We start from the raw sequence: 19,984 nt of genomic DNA, 5'->3' as shown, positions 1-19,984 counted from the left end.
CTTGATAGTAAGTATTGAAGGTGGATTGTGTCAGTCTTCGTTTTTCTACTACGATAGATTTTTAAATGTTTAGCTTGCTTTCCTGCAAATATGCTGAATTTACTTATTAGTTCTAGAAATTTCTGGAGATTTTTGGAGATTTCCTACATAGATAATCATGTCATTTGCAAATAGGGACAATTTTATTTCTTCTTTCTTATTTAAATGTCTTTTATTTCCTTTTTTTTTCTTTTTCTCTTTTTCTTTTTTTTTTTTTGCTTTATTGCACAGACTATGACTTCCAGTACTACGTTTCTGTCATTGATTTCTAGTTCATTCAATTGTGGGCAAAGAACATAATCCATATAATTTCAATTCTTTTAAAATGGTTGAGATTTGTTTTACAGCTTGGGATATGATCAGTATTGGTATATGTTCCTTGGCACTTGAAAAGAATGCATATTCTGTAGTTTTATTGTATTCTATAAATGTTGATTAGTTAGATTCTGTTGGTTGATGATGTTGTCTAGTTTTTCTGTATATTTTCTAGTTTTCTATGTAGTTGTTCCATCAACTAGTAAGAGAGAGGTGTCGAAGTCTCCAGTTAAAATTGTGGATTTGTCTATCTCCCTTTTCAGTTCCATCAGGTTTTGCTTCACATATTTTATAGCTCTGTTTTTTTTTATACATACACATTTAGGATTGCTATGTCTTCTTAGTAGATTGAGCTTTTTATCAGTATGTGATGTTTTTAGTAGTTTTCTTTGTGGTGAAGTCTTCTTGATCTTATATTAATATAGTGACTCCTACATTCTTTTAATTAATATTTGAATGATATAACACTTTTTCATTCTTTACCTTCAACTTACCTATATCACCGAATTTGAAGTAAGTGTCTTATAGACAATGTATAATTGGGTGATTTTTTATAAAAATCTGGTCTGGGAAGCTGTGCCTTTAGTTGATGTATTTAGACCATTTATATTTAACATTATTATTGATATGTTATTGCTTAATTCTATCATATTGATTTTTGCCTTCTATATTTCTCTGCTTTCTTTTCCTGCCTTCCTAGGAGTTACTTGAAATATTTTTAGAATTCTATTTTGATTTATCTATAGTGGTCTTGAGTGTATCTCTTTGTATAACTTCTATAATCATCGGTTTAGCTATTACATCATAAATACATGTTATTATGGTCTATCGATGTTGACATTTACCAATGTAAGTAAAGTGCAAAACTTTACCTTCTTTATGTTCCTTTACCCTCTAGCAATTATAATTCTCACATATTTCTTCTACATATGTTGAGAACTGCATGCAACATCTTACTCTTTTTGCTTCAATCATCAAACATCGTTTAGAAAACTTAGGAGGAAGAATATATATTGTATTTACCCATATTTTTACTCTTTCCATTGTTTTTGCTTCCTTTCTGGTGTTTTTCTGTTATTTTGCTTTTGTTTAGAAAACTCCTTTTATCTTCTTAGTAATTCTGTTGGTGACAAATCTTAGTTTTCATTCATCTGAGGATGTCTTGATTTTCCTTTCATTACTGAGTTATATTTTTTGGTAGGTATAAATTTTGGGGTTAACAATTTTTTTTTCTTTTAGTGCTTGAAAAATGTTATGCCACTTTTTCCTGACCTTCCTGGTTTCTGATAAAATATCCACTGTCATTCAAGTTCTTTTTCCCTTTATGTAAGGTGTTGTTCCTCCATCCCTGCTTTCAGGATTTTTCTTTGCCTTTAGTTTTAAGAAGTTTAATTATCACATGTTTTGGTGTGTATTTCTTTGGGTTTATCCTGTTTGGACTTTGCTTAGCTCCTCAATACTTTAGATTTATGTCTTTTGATGACTTTAGAAATTTTCAGTCATTATTTCCTTGAATACTTTTTCAGCCCTGTCCTGTTTCTTCTGCTCTTCTGAGATTTAGGAGACGTGAATGTTAGACCTTTTGTTATAATTCTACAGATCTGTCAGTTTTTGTTCATTTTTTAAGTCTATTTTCTTTCTGCTTTTTAGATTGGATAATTTTCATTACTCAATCTTGAAGTTAACTTACTGTTTTCTCTGTCCCCTTCATTCTGCTGTAAAACACATATGTTAAGGTTTTCATTTTAGTAATTATATCTTCCAATTCTAAAATTTCCATTTGGTTCTTCATACTTTCTATTTTTTTTTTTTTTAATTTGGCTCAAGGCTGGGTGTGGTGGCTCATGCTTGTAATCCCAGCATTTTGGGAGGCCGAGGCAGGTGGATCACCCGAAGTCAGGAGTTTGAGACCAGCCTGGCCAACATGATGAAACACCCTCTCTACTAAAAATACAGAAAAGTTAGCTAGCTGGGTGTGGCGGTGGGTGCCTGTAATCCCAGCTACTCGGGAGGCTGAGGCAGGAGAATCGCCTGAACCCAGGAGGCGGAGGTTGCAGTGAGCCGAGATTGCATCATTGCACTCCAGCCTGGGCAATAAGAGTGAAACTCTGTCTTGGGAAAAAAAATTTGGCTCAAGCATTTTCACATTTGCCATTGAAGACTTTTTTTTTTTTTTTTTTTTTTTGTATCATGGCTATTTCCAAATCTTCTTCAGATAATTTCATCATCTCTGACATCTCAGCATTAGTGTCTAATGATTATTCTTTTTCACTGAAGTGGTGATTTTCCTGGTTCTTGGTATTACTAATGATTTTTTTATTGAAGCCTGAACTTTCTGAATATTATAAGACTATGGATCTTATTTAAATCTTTTGTTTTAGTTGGCTTCCTTTCATACTACCCCAGTGAAGGAAGGAGTAGGCATTGCCTCATTAACTCCAGGCATCCCCTAAGCCTCTTCTGTTACCTGTGGTAGAGAGAGGCTCCCTGTTGCTGCTGAGTGCTAGTGAGGGTTCTGGCCTCCCATGATGCTTCCTCTGATACCAGTCTCGCTGGGCAAGACCTCATTACAGCTCTAACCATAGCTTCTGCTGACAAAGGTGGTGGGGGGGCATTATGCAGTGGGGGTGGTGAGGGTCCTGACCCTCCACTAGGCCTCCTATGACACCACTCTAGTTAGAAGGGGCTACTTCATTTCTACCTCTTAGAAGTAGAAGTCTTAGCACCCTATATGGTCTCTACTATCACTGTGGAGGGTGACCTCATGACCACCCTGCAGGGATGAAAGTCCAGGCTCCTTATTCAGCTTTCTCTGATATGACCTGGACTTGTGGGTGTGGAGGGGATGTGGTTGAGACACCTTGTTACAAACTGTGGAGGAGAAAGTGTACACTCTCAGTTTTTGCTTGTAGCAGTGGGACTGCAGTATTTTGTAGTGTTTGGTCAAAGTAGAGGGGTTATTTTCTAAAAGTTTTTTGCCTTGGCATGCTATCCTTTACCTGGTCCTTTGGATGGGCATTTTGTTTGTTTTTTAATCTGTGACCATTGTTGATTCTGGCTTGCTGGCTTTTCCATCACTAAGTCTAAAATACATGGGCAATACGAAAACTCAGAAAACTCACCAGACCCAGTGGTGTTCCTTGGGTCTCAAAGTCCCTTGCCAGCCTGTCTTCTGCTGTCCTCCTTCTAGAGACTTCTTAGGCTTGTTTTATAGGAAATGTCCAGAGTTATTAGTTGTACTTACTAGAAGGAATAGGGTCAAGTGTGTCTACTTCATCTTCCTGGAAGCAGAAGTTAACTTTATCTGGTTATATTCTGAAGGAACAGCTGACTGGATTAACTGATGGGCTGGGTATGGGGTGTAAGGGAAAGAGCAGTCATTAATGACTCTTTTTTGTCCTTAGCAATTGGAGGGATGGAGTTGCTATTAGTAGAGATGGAGAAGGAAGACCGAGGTTGAGCTGATTTTTAAGAAGATGATTTGCAGTTTTTGAACATGTTACATTTAAGATACATAGTGGAGTTTTGTAGGCTTTTGGATTGCAGAGTCTGGAGTTGAAGGTGGAGGTCTGGGCAGGAACTGTGCATTTAAGCGTCATGGCATGGAGGTTATAAAGCTGTGGGATAAGACTAAACCATGTGAGAATGAGTGCAGAGAGAAGGGAGATCAGTCCAAGGACTGAGCCCTAGGATGCTCCATTGTTACAAGGTCAGGGATAAGAGTAGGGGCCAGCAAAGGAGACTAAGGATGGGCAGCTTGGGAGTCAGGAATCATGATGAATGTTTTTTTCAGGGCAGGGAATGATGAGATGGACCAAATACTGCTGAGAAGTAGAGGAAGGCGCAACCGAAATCTGATCCTTGGATTTAGTAGGTTGTCCAGAGCAATGTAGAAAAACATTTGACGTAAGGTTTTGCCTCATGGGATTTTTACTTATCAAGCTCACCATCACATTTTATATCATTCATAAAAGGTAAGCTTTAGTACTGCTTGAACTCCAGTGCTGGGATGAGGAATTTGATCCAGTGAAGTTATCAACAATTAGAGCCATAAACTGCTCAAAGGCACCATAGTAATTTGATCAGACCTATTTATTTGTTTCTTGTTTCTTCTGTCTACTTATTGAAACCTACTAATATATTGGCCAGGCGTGGTGGCTCACTCCTGTAATCCCAACACTTTGGGAGGCCGAGGCAGGTGAATCACCTGATGTCGGGAGTTTGAGACCAGCGTGGCCAACATGGCGAAACCCCATCTCTACTAAAAATACAAAAATTAGCCAGGTGTGGTGGCCGGTGCATGTAATCCCAGCCATATGGTAGGCTGAGGCAGGAGAATCACTTGAGAGGCAGGAGAATCACTTGAACCTGGGAGGCGGAGGTTACAGTGAGCCGAGATAGTGCCATTGCACTCCAGCCTGGGTGACAAGAGTAAAACTCCATAAAAAATAAAAAATAAAAGAAAACCCTACTAACATATTGATAATTTAATAATAAAAATAGAAAAATAATTTTTATTTGCTATTTTATAAAAATTATTAATACCACAATAAATGACTTTATTTCATTTTTATTTCAAATTAAATGGAATGATGAAAACATATGTGGGGCTTGTATTTTATGCAATCATACTTTACTTTTTATATATTGCCCCCTTGAATCTTAATACACTACCTCATAGTAGTACATCAGGACTACTTGAAAGCCAAGGATTTCATCTGAAGCCAAGGAAACAAAGAAGTTAGGTCTCTCACCCAAAGATCGGCGAGCTGCCTCCAGTTCCATAACTTTTTTCGTAGTCAACTTTAGAACATTTAAAAAATATTTATGATTCGTGTTCCTCATGAGCAATAGTCACTTTAAAACAAGATCTATTTGTTAATTAGGGAAGATTTGGTAAGCTCTGTTATTTTACTTTTTAGTTTTGTATAGAGCATCAATATCTTTTTTTTTTTTTTCTATTTAGAAACAAGTTTGGGGACATGGGGATAAAATTACAGTGACTTTTAAGTGTTAATATTTTTAAATATAATTGATTTTTATCAGGTGGTTTTTCTAGTACCCAAGTTCATTGCTTCAAGTCTGTACATAGCCAATGCCAAGGCTGTTATTTACACCAATAAACCATAGATTTAATATTGTTAAGGAAAGTGAAATGTCTTATGGAAAGCAAAGTGTTAACTTGTTTCCAGAGCAACAGCTGTTGTTATGCACTATGGAGGGTGTTTGCTGTAACAGCTTGCTATGTTGAGTAGCTAGAGAGGAAGTCTTCCAAAGATATATCCTATCACTGCAAATAAATAAGGAAAATGAAACCCCCTCCTAAACCGTATACAGAGTAGCTATGGGAACACTATGTTTGATTTTTGCAATGATTTCCTGCGTAAAATGGGCAATTTTAGATGGCTGGTTTTTTCAAATAGAAACTGGAAAGTTCAATGTATGCAGTTCATTATCAAAAAGAAATATTGACAATCTACATGCTGGGACTCTAAGCAGAAGAGTCGGAAGTGACTTCTGATGCTGTTGATTCTCTCTTTATGGAGAAACAAACAGAAAACTAAGGGGGCTGGTTAAGTGACTTGCTTCTAAAGAAGGCACAGCAAATAGTTGTCAGGTCAGTGAGGACAACTCAAGGCTACCAGCAGACATTTCCACCACATTCCTTTAGCTCCATCCCTAGAAGAGCCAAGTCCGTAAAAGATGCCCAGGGAGGTACTGCACTCAGTGAATGCTGACATTAAACACCAACGATCTGTTGGGTGCAATGGTGTGCTTTTTAGTTCCAGCAACTCAGGAGTCTGAAGTGGGAGGATCTCTTGAGCACAGGATTTTGAGGCTGTAGTGAGCTATGATCATGCCTGTGAACAGCCCTGCACTCTAGCCTAAGCAACATAGTGAGACGCTGTCTCTAAAAAAACAAAAAAACAGCAATGATCATGTTTCTTGATAAGTAAAGAAAATGTGACTCTCCGCCTGTGAATAAATAAACTGCACACGTTTGTTCCAGGATAATGAGGTATGCTTGCCCTGCCAGAGATGCTAGCTATGTCTCAGCTATCTTGTCTGTCCCAACGAGACACTCATCTTACCCTGGCTGTTTGTATGTGGTTCACATTCCAAACTACGCAGGACCTGATTCTGAACCGGCCAAGTATTTTTCCGAGGCATCTGCTGGCAGACACGGGCCACTATTTGCAGGTACAACCCTCTCAGCCCATCAGCTGATAGCTACTCTTATCTCTGTATCTTTATTTTCTTCCTAGAAACTTTTTGTACCTCTCCCTTTTTATTCAAATTTATCTATAAGGTCCCTTGATCATGTCAATTTCCCCACTGGTTAGACTAATTTACAGAAAGTATTGTCAGAGTTTTCCGTGCCTTTGTCTCACAGTATTTTACCACTTAAGAAAAAAGCATCAGAAAAATATAAGGCTCTGTAAGAAAGAAAAGAAAGTATGTGTTTTTCTACCTTTTTTTTTTTTTTTTTGGTCTATTTTTCTTACTGAAAACACTCCCATGCGAAACCAGACTGCAAGCATTTTGTCAATGGTGTTGATATCGATGGACTGAAGCTCCATGTGGACAAACAGCCAATGTTAAGTTAGTCAGTGATTTTTTTAATATTGTTATAGAAAAGGTGTCCAGATCCAGACCCCAAGAGAGGGTTCTTGGATCTCGCGAAGAAAGACTTCAGGGTGAGTCTGTAGAGTAAAGTGAAAGCAAGCTTATTAGGAAAGTTGAGGAATAAAAGAATGGCTACTCCATAGACAGAGCAGCCCTTAGGGCTGCTGGTTGTCCATTTTTATGGTTATTTCTTGTTTATATGCTAAACAAAGGGTGGATTATTCATGCCTTCCCTTTTTAGACCATATAGGGTAACTTCCTGACGTTGCCATGGCATTTGTAAACTGTCATGGTGCTGGTGGGAGTGTAGCAGCGAGAACAACCAGAGGTTACTCTGCCATCTTGGTTTTGGTGGGTTTTTGCCAGCTTCTTTACTGCAACCTGTTTTATCAGCAAGGTCTTTATGACTTGTATTTTGTGCTGACCTTCTATCTTGTCCTGTGACTTAGAATGCCTTAATCATCTAGGAATGCAGCCCAGTAGGTTTCAGCCTCATCTTACCCAGCTCGAGATGGAGTTGCTCTGGTTCCAACACCTCCGACAATATCATTTGTATGAAAAGTTCATGCAACTTGGGCCAAAATGTTCCACTGAAAAATGAGCACATCATAAAAGGACCAGTATGATGTGTTCCTTACATTCTCCCTCCAGCTACTTCCCTGAAGCCAAAGCTTTTCACTGTTCTGCACCTGCAAGCTGAGCTCCTCCAAGCACCACTCCCCACTCCTCCTCAGTCCCCTTTCTTCTTACTGCCTGCTCTGCTGTTTCCATTTTCAGGCCAGTCCCACTCTCCCCTTTAAGAATCACCTCCCCCAAAGAGCTTTTATGCAATATACTAAGATTGCACCCTTTCTCTATTCTGGCATAATAAACCATCCATAGTCTTTCCTTGCACTTGGCATAGCCGATAGCCATCTAATTGTATATTTCTTTCCTTTTAGACTGCTTGGTGGCACATATTGTACTTTTTCATAGTGTATCACCAATAAGTGCTCGCCTAGCCTAGCACAGTAGCTGATACAAGGTAGATTTTCAATCAGTGCTCAAGCATGTAAATGAGAGTGTGGAACTCAATTTAGTTGTTAACCACTCCTTTCGCTGGGTGTCTTATAATACAAATAGAGCAGAAAATATCAAATCATTTTAGTACTATGAAATTTCTGAACTAACTTTTCTGATACAGAAATCGTAGAAACTACTTTTAATTCACATACCTAAGAGAAAGATTCCAAGATGTGTAATAACAATATCATAAAAGACTATAAGTTTCCTGGGGAAATGTGATTTCTTGGATGTTAGATGTTTATGAGGCAAATCACCTAAAAATTATGAAAATGAAGACTCGGGAGTCCTAGAATACTTACAACTAAGTAAATAAACCTTTGCTATAATTATTTTCTACTGTCTGTACAAAAGCCAAAGCAAGCAGATTCCAATTTAGTGTTTAGAAAAGTATAAGAATAAAGTAGTCTTAAAATGTTCCTATCATGGCTTAGTCTAAAAGATCACAGGTCTTTTCAGGTGTAGATTAATTTTTTTTTTTTTTAAGGAAATCAGTGAATGAGGAAATTTGTCTTTTCTGGCAGTTTTAGAATTGGGCAGGAGGATTTACAGAAGCCCCTGATGTTCTTGATTCATTTTGAAGCACTGGAATTCAGGCACGTGGAGAGGAATATTACATAGCACTCAGCAATCTGTTTTTTTTGTTTTGTTTTGTTTTGTTTTGTTTTGTTTTTGTCGCCCAGGCGGGAATGCAGTGGTGTGATCTCAGCTCACTGTAACTTCTGCCACCCAGATTCAAGTGATTCTCCTGCCTCAGCCTCCTGAGTACCTGGGATTACAGGCGCCTGCCACCGCACCTGGCTAATTTTTGTGTTTTTAGAAGAGACGAGGTTTCACCATCTTGGTGAGGCTGGTCTTGAACTCCTGACCTCGTGATCCACCTGCCTTGGCCTCCCAAAGTGTTGGTATTACAGGTGTGAGCCACCGCGTCCGGCCTGAGCTCTCTTACTTAGTACTCAGGTGTTAACATTCGATCCCTTGATACCTTAGCTCTTCTTTTTCCAAGGCCTGCTTCTCTTTCGTAGGGATTTACATGATAAAGATTCTCCAGTGATTGTGACAGTGAGGTCAAGATCCTGGATTCATTTCCATTTTGAATGAGTTTGCTTCACTCTGTTCCATGGCCATTGAATATCTCATTAACCTTGGGATTACAGGGGGTATTGAGTGGTAAATTATTGATTCTCTAATTACTCATATTTTATTGAGCACCTATTACATGCCAACCATAAAGCTTCCACTGGGTTTAGAGAGATGAGCAAGACTGAGTCCCGGACACTCACAATCAGGAAGTGAGGGGGATTGCACAGGGAATGGCAGTACAGTGCTCAGTCTAGTGACTGGCATTCAGTTAGCGCTGACCTTCATCCCAATCATCCTAATTATAAAATAAGTATTAATCATCACATTTTAGGGAAGGAAACTGAGGCATGGAGAAGCCAAGTAATTTGGCCAAGGTCGCACACCCAGTAAAGGGTATTCCAACTCTTGAATATACCTCTATTCTGAATGATTCTACACGTTCCTGCCTTTAGTGGAGGTAAGGAAGTAACTCTCTCCGTGATGTCCCTTTAAGGAAGGAAGGATGCTTTCTCAGATGAAGGAGAAGACGTGCTTTCATCAACTTGGACTGCTGTAACAAAATACCACAGTCTGGCGGCTTAAACAAGACATTTATTTCTCATCACTCTGAAGGTGTGAAGTCCAAGATCAGGGTGCCAGCATGGCTGGGTTTGAGCAGGGCTCTCTTCAGGGTTGCAGATGGCTTTGTATTTTGTACTCTTGCTGGCAGAAAGAGAATGAACTCTCTCCTCCTCTTCTCATAAAGTCACTAATCCCATCATGAGGACCCTACTCTCATAACCTCATCTAAATTTATTTACTTCCTCAAGTCTCCATCTTCAGATTCTCTCACACTTTGGGGGTTAGGGGTTCAACATATGAATTTGAGTGAGTGAGCACATTCAGTCCATGGTAAGTAGGAAGTCTATTTATTCTAGTTAGAGGAAACAGGATTGCAAAGAAGGGCCTTGAAGGATGGTAATAACTTTTCCTTCAGAGGACTTCAGCATTTTTTCAAAATTTCTGGCGGACATAGCAGGAGGAGCCAGAATGGGAAGATTTGAACCTAGAAGATACAGAGGGATCAGTGCCAAGCAACTTTGAGAAACACAACAAGCATAAGACTAGTGATAGTGGATTCTCCAGATAGCCCTGAATTAAAATCTTGAACCTATCCTTTACTGGCTCTTTAATTTCTGGAATGTGCCTTAACCTCTCTGAGCCTCATCTGTAAAATACAACATAGAGATTGCTGGGAAGACAGAGGAAAGAACAGATGTGAGGGCTAAGCCATTGCCTGACTTGCAGAACCTGCTTTTTAAAACTAGCCACTCAGAGGGACCAGGAGTCTTACCTTTCTTAATCTGGCTGCGTATCACAGTGTCCCAGTGGGCTTTATTTTTTAAAATTTATGATTAAAAATGTTTGTTTATTTTTGAGAGACAAGGGTGGCGGTGGAGAATGTCTTGCTATGTTGCCCAGGCTGGATTTGAACTCCTGGGCTCAAGTGATCCTCCTGTGTAACAGGGATTACACAGTGTGCCACTGCACCCAGCTTTACTGGGCTTTCGAAAACACTGATGCCTGTGCCCACCCTTAGGGGTCCTCATTCAGCTGGTCTGGTTTGGAATCCTAGCGTGGGTGTTATGTTTTGGCTCTCCAAGTGGTTGTGATGTGTGGCAGCAATGGGGGCCACTGACCTGCCTCCCTTCCCTACTGAGGGAGACGCGGGCAGGGGGGGACCTTGGAGCTGGAGATTTGGCCCTGTGTGCTCACCTGGTCCCCTGGGGTGGACACTGAGTGGCTTTGTACACAGGACCTCAGTCCCCTCAGCTCTGTGACCTTGAGGATTCTGGTGACAGCTGTTTCAAAGTTGCATTGGACTATTATTACTCCTGTTACTGCAGCCACCACCCATAGGACCACTAATACTGCAAAGCCACCCTTCCTGGCACCCAGGAAGCCTCCCTCCTAACCCCCAGGCTCCTTAGAAGGAGCAAGTGAGATAATGAACTTGGGCATGCTCTCAACTCTGTGTGAAGAAACTCATACTTATCCTGCTTCAAGGACTTTCTCAAGGTCACTGCCAGAGTGGAAGGTGGAATCCCTCCCCCTTCTGCCCAGTGTGCTTCCTCCCTGAAGCATCTCCTGAATCGGGCAAGTTTAAGGGTGGGAGGTTAATAAACTTCATCTGATCTCAGAGTTCTTAGCGTCCAGAAAACAAATCAATGGGCCACGCTGAGCACTGGACTTTGCTTGGCATGTTCATGATTGTGGGGTTCAGATGCAGAGATACTGTACAGCCTGTCCTTCTGCTTTGGTGCAGGCACTACTGTATTTTTAGACCTGCCCGACACTGCCAAGACAAGCAGTGTATGGAGATGAAGGCCAGGCTTGCTGGCCTGCACAACAGAAGCACATTGCCTAAAGCGAGGCGACATATGCTGGCGGCCCTCATTTGCTGCGAGGGAGGTGGGGGGTAGTGGCGTGTTTTGTTTTGGCTTCATTTGGAACATTTTATAGCACTTCACACTGCGTGTGCTTGAGGATGTGTCGAAACACAGGATTAGCTTTATGAACTAGCTTTGTGGGTGTCTGAGGCAATATAGCAAGTTTTGAAAAATGAATAACACTTAAGTTTATCTTTTAAGCTGCAAATAAAATATTTACATTTTTGTATGTACAACAAAATCACTTATCAAAACACTACAAATTTGGAATTGTGATCATTTGGGTTGACTTTTCTCTCTATACCCTCTATGAAAGAAGGTTTGTTCTGCAAATTATATTATGCAAAATCAAGAGGAAATGTTTAAATATCTTAACAGAACAAACTGGTTTTGCTTGCAAATGAAAACCCGTAGAGACACTCTTGATTCTTCCTGGTTTCTCACCACCTATAACAACAGTAACACCAAAGCTTATGTCATCTCCATCCCAGCTGCTTAGCTCTGGGTCAGTCTTTTAAGAGCTGCCACTTGGGCTTGCTACAATAGCTACCTTAATTAGCTTTTCCTTGTTCTATTCTTTTTCCTAGCAGTTCATTCTCTGTATGCTTACAACAGGGATACTCTGATACCAGTTGGATTGGTGTCTCTGATTAATGGTCTTGAGTACCCCCGACACCCATGTGATAGAGGACCAGCTCCTTGGAAGGGAAAACAAAGCCTCAACCACTTTTCCAGGTTCCCCATTTTCTCTTCCCCTCATCCACCCGGTGGCAGCCGCAGGGAGCAGCTTCTTACCCCACATTCCATGGAACTCTTTCCCTCTCTGATTGGCATGGCCTTGCTCCTGCCTTCTGCCCCATGAATTGTAGACAAACGCTGAGACCCAGCACCATATGCCCTTTCTCACTGCTACTCAGCCCTGAAATCATGGTCTTTCCTGCCATTCGACACCATAATATTCAAGCATACCTCTACTAGGTATGTTTAGCACCCAGCGTTAAAAAAAGCAAATATGCTTTTCCTTCTGGGGAAAAGAACTTGCGAGGGCAAGGATTATGTCTTACTCTGGCAGTTTTTGGTGCCTTGCACGTAGAAAGCCCTCAGCATATGTTTGCTAAATTAAGTGGCTTCTGGTTGTCAGCACTGTGCCCATTTGCTAAGCAAGCCTGGCAAGGCCCCTCTTAGAGGCCCCTGATGAGACACCAGTTTGAGTTGTTGGATGGATTTGAATGGCTTGGAATGGAACTTATTCTAAAATCAGCTACAGTTAAAACGTCAGGCTGCTTTTGCCTATCATCTAAATTAATGAGGTTTTAGTGCATTTTTTACTCTATTTCTCTGGAAAAAGAAATACTATGGGGCTTTACTTTCCTAACTTTTTCCATTGAATTCAGAACAGATTCCCATTCTGCCACTAGCTTCTTGCCTGTGATAATCTTCACACATGCACAAAAAGGCACATAGATATGCAGAAGCACACTCATACAGACACACTCACATGTTAGTGTGCATAATTAATAGTCAACTTTACTTCATGGCCTTCATTGTCCTGTAGTTTTTGGTTATTTTTAAGTTTCCTTGCTGAAGGATTTTTAACAGACATTTCCCTGTACTGCCTACTCACATCACTTTGAATTTGACCTTTCAGATATACCCAAGACATGAGCTCCTTTGACCTATGCTTGAATCTGATATTTGAATTTGTGATACAGTTAATACTCTTTCTATTATATATTTTTATGGATAAAATTGAGACATCAGGAACATGGACTTACATTCCCTAAATCCTCTATTTAACAAACTAGACAATGTCTAATGATTCAATGACTGTTTTATTTTATTAGTTAACTTATTTATTGAATTTTTTTTTGAGATGGAGTTTCGCTCTGTTGCCCAGGCTGGAGTGTAGTGGCACCATCTCGGCTCACTGCAACCTCCACCTCCCGGGTTCAAGCTATTCTCCTGCCTCAGCCTCCCAAGTAGCTGGGATTACAGGCGTATGCCACCATGCCTGGCTAATTTTTGTATTTTTTGTAGAAATGGGATTTCACCATGTTGGCCAGGCTGGTCTTGAACTCCTGACCTCAAATGATCTGCCTGCCTCGGCCTCCCAAGGTGCTGGGATTACAGGCGTGAGCCACCGTGCCCAGCCCGTTTTATTTACAAATAAACAACAGAATACTTCTCAAATAATTACTAGAAAATATTATGTATACAGGGAAATGTTAGAAAAATATGAAATGATATAGTTACACAGAATATGTTGATATCATATTTCAGTATACTTTTAGCTGATGATTTTCAGTCTAGATCTACTAGAATAAGGTTTTGAAATAAGTTGCTAGAAAATGTAATTCTGTAAAAGTTTAATCTGTTTGGGAAAATAAACTGAATTCTCCAGAACTATTTATACAACATCTGTTGTTGGACTGATTGGCCGCCATCCTCATTTCAGCACCTGCCCAAGGAGCTCTTCATAGGCCAATTTACCAATTGACTGAAAAATCAGCAGAACTTACTCTCTTTAAAACCATTCTTTAATTCTTTAATCCTTTCACAGATTCACATGTGCTTTCCTTTTAATTATCCACGTTGTGATTGTATAGATTACATGTAAATGTATTTCCATTGTAAATCTTGCTTCATGTTCTAATAGGCACTAATAGAAGTTCAATATTATTTAAGTTAAACATTGAATTGTATCTAATGAGACAAATGGATTTTTAGAGATGCTTCTACTAGGCACAGTCCAAAATCTTCAAAGACAAGGCTGTGTAGTTTTACAAGCTCATATAAAGAACAAGAAAACCAACTCAGTTTTCTCTGAGATACAGTCAAGATCTAAGAGACTGAAATGATATAAATCACTAACCAAACAAAAATATCCTCCAAAAATTGTATAGGAATATAAAATTTTATATATACCTAAAAAATATATATATAATTTTATATGTGTGTATACACACACACACACACACATTTATAGCCTCTAAGGACAGTCTTTCAGTTTTCAGTGTTAATATATGTGTGTGTGTGCATATGTGTATGTTCATATATATATATAAATAATTTAAAACCTATCTCCAACCTAGATCCATGAGATTGGATGATATTTGTTAGTATCAGCCACATTGTTGACAAGACCATTTTATTACAAGGTGTCATAATTAATAAGAATCATAGAAAATATACTTGAGTGCTTACTACATGCAGCCGCTTTTCATATATTATATCAATTAATCCTCACTATAAACCTATGAAAAGAATACTGCTTTCTGCATTAGAAAACTAAAGTCTATCATAGTCACACAATTAATAAGCAGAGAAGCTCCCATATCATGTTTCAGTTCCCAAATGAATGTGCTTAATTCACTATGTGTTGAAGATTTTCTGATTGGCTCAGTTTTACTTTAGAGAGTGCATGAACTCTATGCAATTCTACAAGACAATTATTTATTATGACTGCATATTTTAATTCTGCAATCGAAGTATGGTGCATGTGAAAACTATGTAATATAATTAGCTAGAAAATAGGAAGTTCCAACAAATTTTGTAATATGCTTGATATTATGCACTTTTGAATGTTAGAAGCATAGGCAGGAAACAAAGCACATGGTGACGGCACTCAGGCATCTGACTTGGAGGCTATTTCTATGTGATCAAAGCTCTCCAGGCAGCCAAGGCCCTCCCTTCCTTTAAATACCAATCTGTGGTTCCTGCTTTGTACAGGGGATTCAGAATCAAAAGCTGGGCTCCTTTGCTAGAGCAAATGAAAGGGCAGGGACTCGCAGTGGTCAGGAATGACAGCATTCTGGGGCGCATTTTTTCCACACTTCTGTCTTGCTGTCTGTTTCTTCCTCTGCTTCATCGTGTGTCTCCTCCCTTTCTTGCATCCCCTCCACTGCCCGCTGCCTTGATGCTCCTGCTGCTTCCTCTGCCGTCTGTGTGACCTGGTTCAGGATCCTTGAGCCTGGGCTTCCCTGGCTCATCTGGATCGGGCTGTCAGTGCCTCCTGTGAGCTTCTGCTCTGCTGCTCATCACCTCGCATTCTCAGTTTTCCAGTTCCTAGGGGATCACAGGCATGATTCCAATTCATCTTTCAAACTGTTCTTCAGAAGGCATGGGTCAGAGGTCATCGTGCATTGGCTGTGTGTCAGGTATCTGCTCCCATTTACTGGTGTTTTAGGTTTGTAGGAGTAGAGTCATGTGATATGGAACATGGCCACTACCTTTTTAGGAGGTAAATGGACAGAAAACGTTCCCATGAGAGATGGTATGAGAACTTCGTAGAACTTTCTGTATCAGTAGTCTACTTTGCCCAAACATGACTACTGCACTCTAAGGTATCATTTAAAGAGATGTTCCAACCTCAGTGGCACATCAGAAACAGTGTACAGCCATCCAGTTGTCCCTCAGCATCCACATATAATTGTTTCCCGGACCCATCCCCCTGAGGATATGAAAATCTGTGAACACTCAAGTCCCTGATATAAAATGGCATAGTATTTGCATATAACTTATGCACATCCTCCTGTATACTTTAAATCATCTCTAAATTACTTCTAATATCTACTACAATGCAAGTACTAGGTAAATTGTTGCTGTACTGTATTGTTTTACAATTTATATGATTTTTATTGTTGTATTGACATTTTTTGTTGTGTTTTTCCTAAATATTTTTGATCCATGGTTGGTTGAATCCACAGATGCAAAACCCAGATACAGAGGGCTGACCATACAAGCTAAGGGAAAGAATCCATGTTCCTGTTGCTGAACACAAGACCCCCTGCTGTGCAGTGATAATGCAATCTTGATAATAATAGCAATAGAAGCCACCACACATGGTGGCTCATGCCTATAATCCCTGTACTTTGGGTGAAGGTGGCAGGAGGATTGTTTGAACCCAGGAGCTTGAGGCTGCAGTGAGCTGTGATTACATGACTGCACTCCAGCCTGTATGACAGAGCAAGACTCTGTCTCAAAGAGAAAAAGAAAAAAAGAAATGCCTTTTATTGGTTTCTTATTATATGCCACACACTTCGCATACATTGTAAGTCATTCTTCTAATAGTTCTAAAGGATGGACACAAACATCTCTATTTTACAGAAAAAGAGACTTCTAGGAGTTTCAGTAACTGGTCCAAAGTTACCTTGCAAGAAAGTGGTAAATACTCAGGTCACTCTGACTCCAACACCTATGTTTTTCTACTGTATTGTGCTGATTTTTTAAATTTTAACAAATATCTTTTAAATAAACTAAGACAAGAAATAGATTCTGCTTTATTTACATGGATATTAATCATTTCTGCTGCTCTTCCTCTGTTTCTGAAGTTTAACGTGCACTCCGGTGTCATTTCTCTTTAGCCCAAAGAACTTCCTTTAGCATTTCCTGTAGAACAGGTCTGTTGATAACACATTCTACTCTTTCCTTCTTCACAAATGGCTTCACCCTACCCTTATTTCTATATTTTCACCACGTGCAGAATTTTAGTTAAAGGTCTTTTCTTTCAGCAGCTTAAAAATGTTTTCCCACTGTCTTTTGGCTTCCATCATTCTTGATGAGAAAGTTAGAGCCTTGGGATTATTTACCCATATGTTTTATGTAATGATTTCTTCCTCTGGCTGCTTTCAAGACTTTTTTTTTGTTTAGAGTTTTTGGTAATTTTATTATTGTGTGTCTTCACTAATTTATAGGAGTTTATTCTCTTTGGAGTTTGCTGAGTATCCTGTATCTGTAAATTTGTGTTTCATCACATTTGGAAAGTTTTCAGGCATTATTTTTATGAATATTTTTTCTTCACCAATATCTACGGCCTCTGCTTTAGGACTCCAATGACACAAATGTGAGAACTTCTGATATTGTTCCACAAGCCTTTGAAACTTCATTTATTTTGTTTTCAATCTTTTTTCTTTCTGTTTCTCATATTGAATAATTTTTATTGCTTTATTTTCAAGTTCACTTACTCTGTCCTCTCTCATCCCTGTTTTATTATTGACTGCATTGCATGGGTTTAATTTCAGATATTGTGTTTTCTAATTCTAAAAATTTATTTTTGTAATTTATAGACCTTATAATTTCTTTCTATTTATTTCAAGAGTATTCACCCCAGTCTACAGAAAATGGTTCTAATAACTATTTTCAAGTCTGTCTGATAATTCATATATCTAAATCATCTTTGGGTTGGCTGTCTCTTGATAATTGATCAGATTTTCATTATTGTTGGTATATCAAGTAATTTCAGGTTGTATCCTGGACACCTTGAATTTTATGTTGTCAAAATTCAAAGTGTTAAATTCAGTGGAGAATTCACTGTTAAAATTCTCTGGATAATGTTGATTTTTAAAAATTTGATTATTATTATTTTTTCAGCAGGCAATCAACCAACCCAATCTGTCCCTTTCTTCTGTGGTGGCAGTTTCAATTTCAATTCATTTTTCAAAGTCTATGTGATGCTGTTTGTGCTGTGCACCCTGGGGCGCACACCACTCAGGGCTTGCTCTGGAACCTGGATGGTCTTCAAACTGTAATTTGGTTCTTAAAGACTTTGCTATGCTTCTTGGTCTGTTTCCTGTGCATGTGCAACTTGGGGGTGTGCTTGGTACTTGTGTAGGTTCAAACGTGGAATTTTAGAGTCTTTTCTTTAGCTCTTTTCTCTGTGGGATTTTCTTTACACCCTCTGGCTCCTCGGACTCTTTTTCCCAGTTTCTCTGGCCAGAAAGGTTGAATTCTGAGTTCTGGCCTCCTGCGCTGTGGCACAGTTCCATGCAGCCATGACACATAGCAAGCAGCAAGAGAAAGGGGAAAAAACATAACCATGATTCCTCCCTCCTCTTTGCACAATGAGGGTTCCTTTTTGTGGTTCCTCTATCTAGAGGGTTGGGTCATCATTTGGGATTGTAAGTGCCCACGCCTCCACTGGGGCAGCAGTGCAGACCTGTATTTAAAGCTGATCTGGAGGCAGGACTAAGGGAATAAAAAGAGGAAAAAATAAACATGGGGATTTACTCTGGCTTTAGGGGGCTATTTTCCTAGATTTCTAGGAAATGAATTCAACTAAAGATTTTTGCTATTCGCACCTTTTACACAGTTCCCAATTCGCTTGCCTTCAGGCCAAATCCATGAAGAAAAAAGAAGAAAATCAGATAACTTTGCAACTTGATCTCTGTTAAGACTTGACTTTCCTTCTCACTCCACTTGCTATTATTTACTTTCAGTCCTTATATGGTTGCTTGTCATACTTACCTAGTTTTAGTTGTGATCAGTACAACCGTAGAATGGATTTCTTATTCTCTGAGCTGCTTCTTGTTGTTAATGATTATACCCCTAGCACTTGGCACAGAAGCTGTCCTGTGAAAGATAACCTCAACCTATTTCTCAATGAAGTAAATGAAAATGTAAAATGTGAGACTCACCAATTGCCTAATAAACTGTGGTAGGACAAGGACAGCAACTATTTGGCCACACTCTGCAACTCGTAATTTCCATACTCAAAGCTGACATTAGTATCTCTTCACTGCCCTGTTCCCTGCTGAGCCTGAATACAACTGCAGAATATTGTCTAACACAGCAGCCCTGGAAACCATGCCAAGTGGCCAGCCCTGGTATGGGAAGTGAAAGCCTATCATGTATTCCTGTTTTCAGGACTTGGTTATTCACATAAAAATCCGAGCCTTCCTTTTCCATTTAACTGAGGTGACTCCTCTTCTCAAATTTCCATCCTCCCATCCTCTTTCCTGTAAAACTCCAGTTGATTGATAGATTTCTTCTTTGCCAGGAAGGCTTCTTGAGAAAAAAAAATATTCTTTTCCTTCTTATCAAGTTGTATATTTTCTTAAAATATAACTTGACTAATATGTTTCACTGAGCGTTCCCCCATCTATACTATCAAGAATTTATTTTAGCATTTTATCCTTTTGGAAATGATGAAATTGGTTAAGATTGGTAATTATCCAACTCAAAAATGATCGTTAGAATTCCTTTTTGTTTGATTACCATATATCACCAAACCTACTATTTCTCACCAGCTGTTTCCATTAACTTAGCCTTGCTTGTCCTTGACTCCTATAGACTCCTATACTTCTCATTTTGAATCTAAGTGAAAATATTAATAGAAAGAGGTAAGCCTTAAATACATCTGATTTAAATTATCAGATTTGCTTGGAAAGTATAGCTAAATGAACTTCTTTTATGGTTTTGCTTGTCATTTTTTATTGCCTTAGACTGTTTTCTATAGAGCCAACAATCTAAATAGAAGTGGATATTTTTGTTATGGTTAGGGGCTTGGGGTGACTATTATCAGCTCTCAGAGATAATCATGGTACCAATATATCTTAGAAGAAGATGTGAGGTAGTGTTTGTAAATAATGTGAATGCATTTACATGCGTTTGGACATTCGGTATGAAACACTTCTATGCTACCTAACTGGGTA

The 19,984-nt window shown here is 39.1% G+C and overlaps 1 protein-coding gene across 3 annotated transcripts in view; it reads left to right on the top strand.

Moving 5' to 3' along the window:
- Nucleotides 1–19,984, top strand: part of TMEM182 (transmembrane protein 182) — a 79,803-nt gene that overhangs the window by 40,697 nt on the left and 19,122 nt on the right. The gene's annotated exons all lie outside the window — the stretch shown is intronic.

The sequence above is a fragment of the Pan paniscus genome, chromosome 12, assembly GCF_029289425.2.
Source record: "Pan paniscus chromosome 12, NHGRI_mPanPan1-v2.0_pri, whole genome shotgun sequence".
In the NCBI taxonomy this organism is placed as follows: domain Eukaryota; kingdom Metazoa; phylum Chordata; class Mammalia; order Primates; family Hominidae; genus Pan; species Pan paniscus.
Note: the sequence above shows the minus strand (reverse complement) of the source record. Positions and strands in the feature narration are given on the sequence as shown.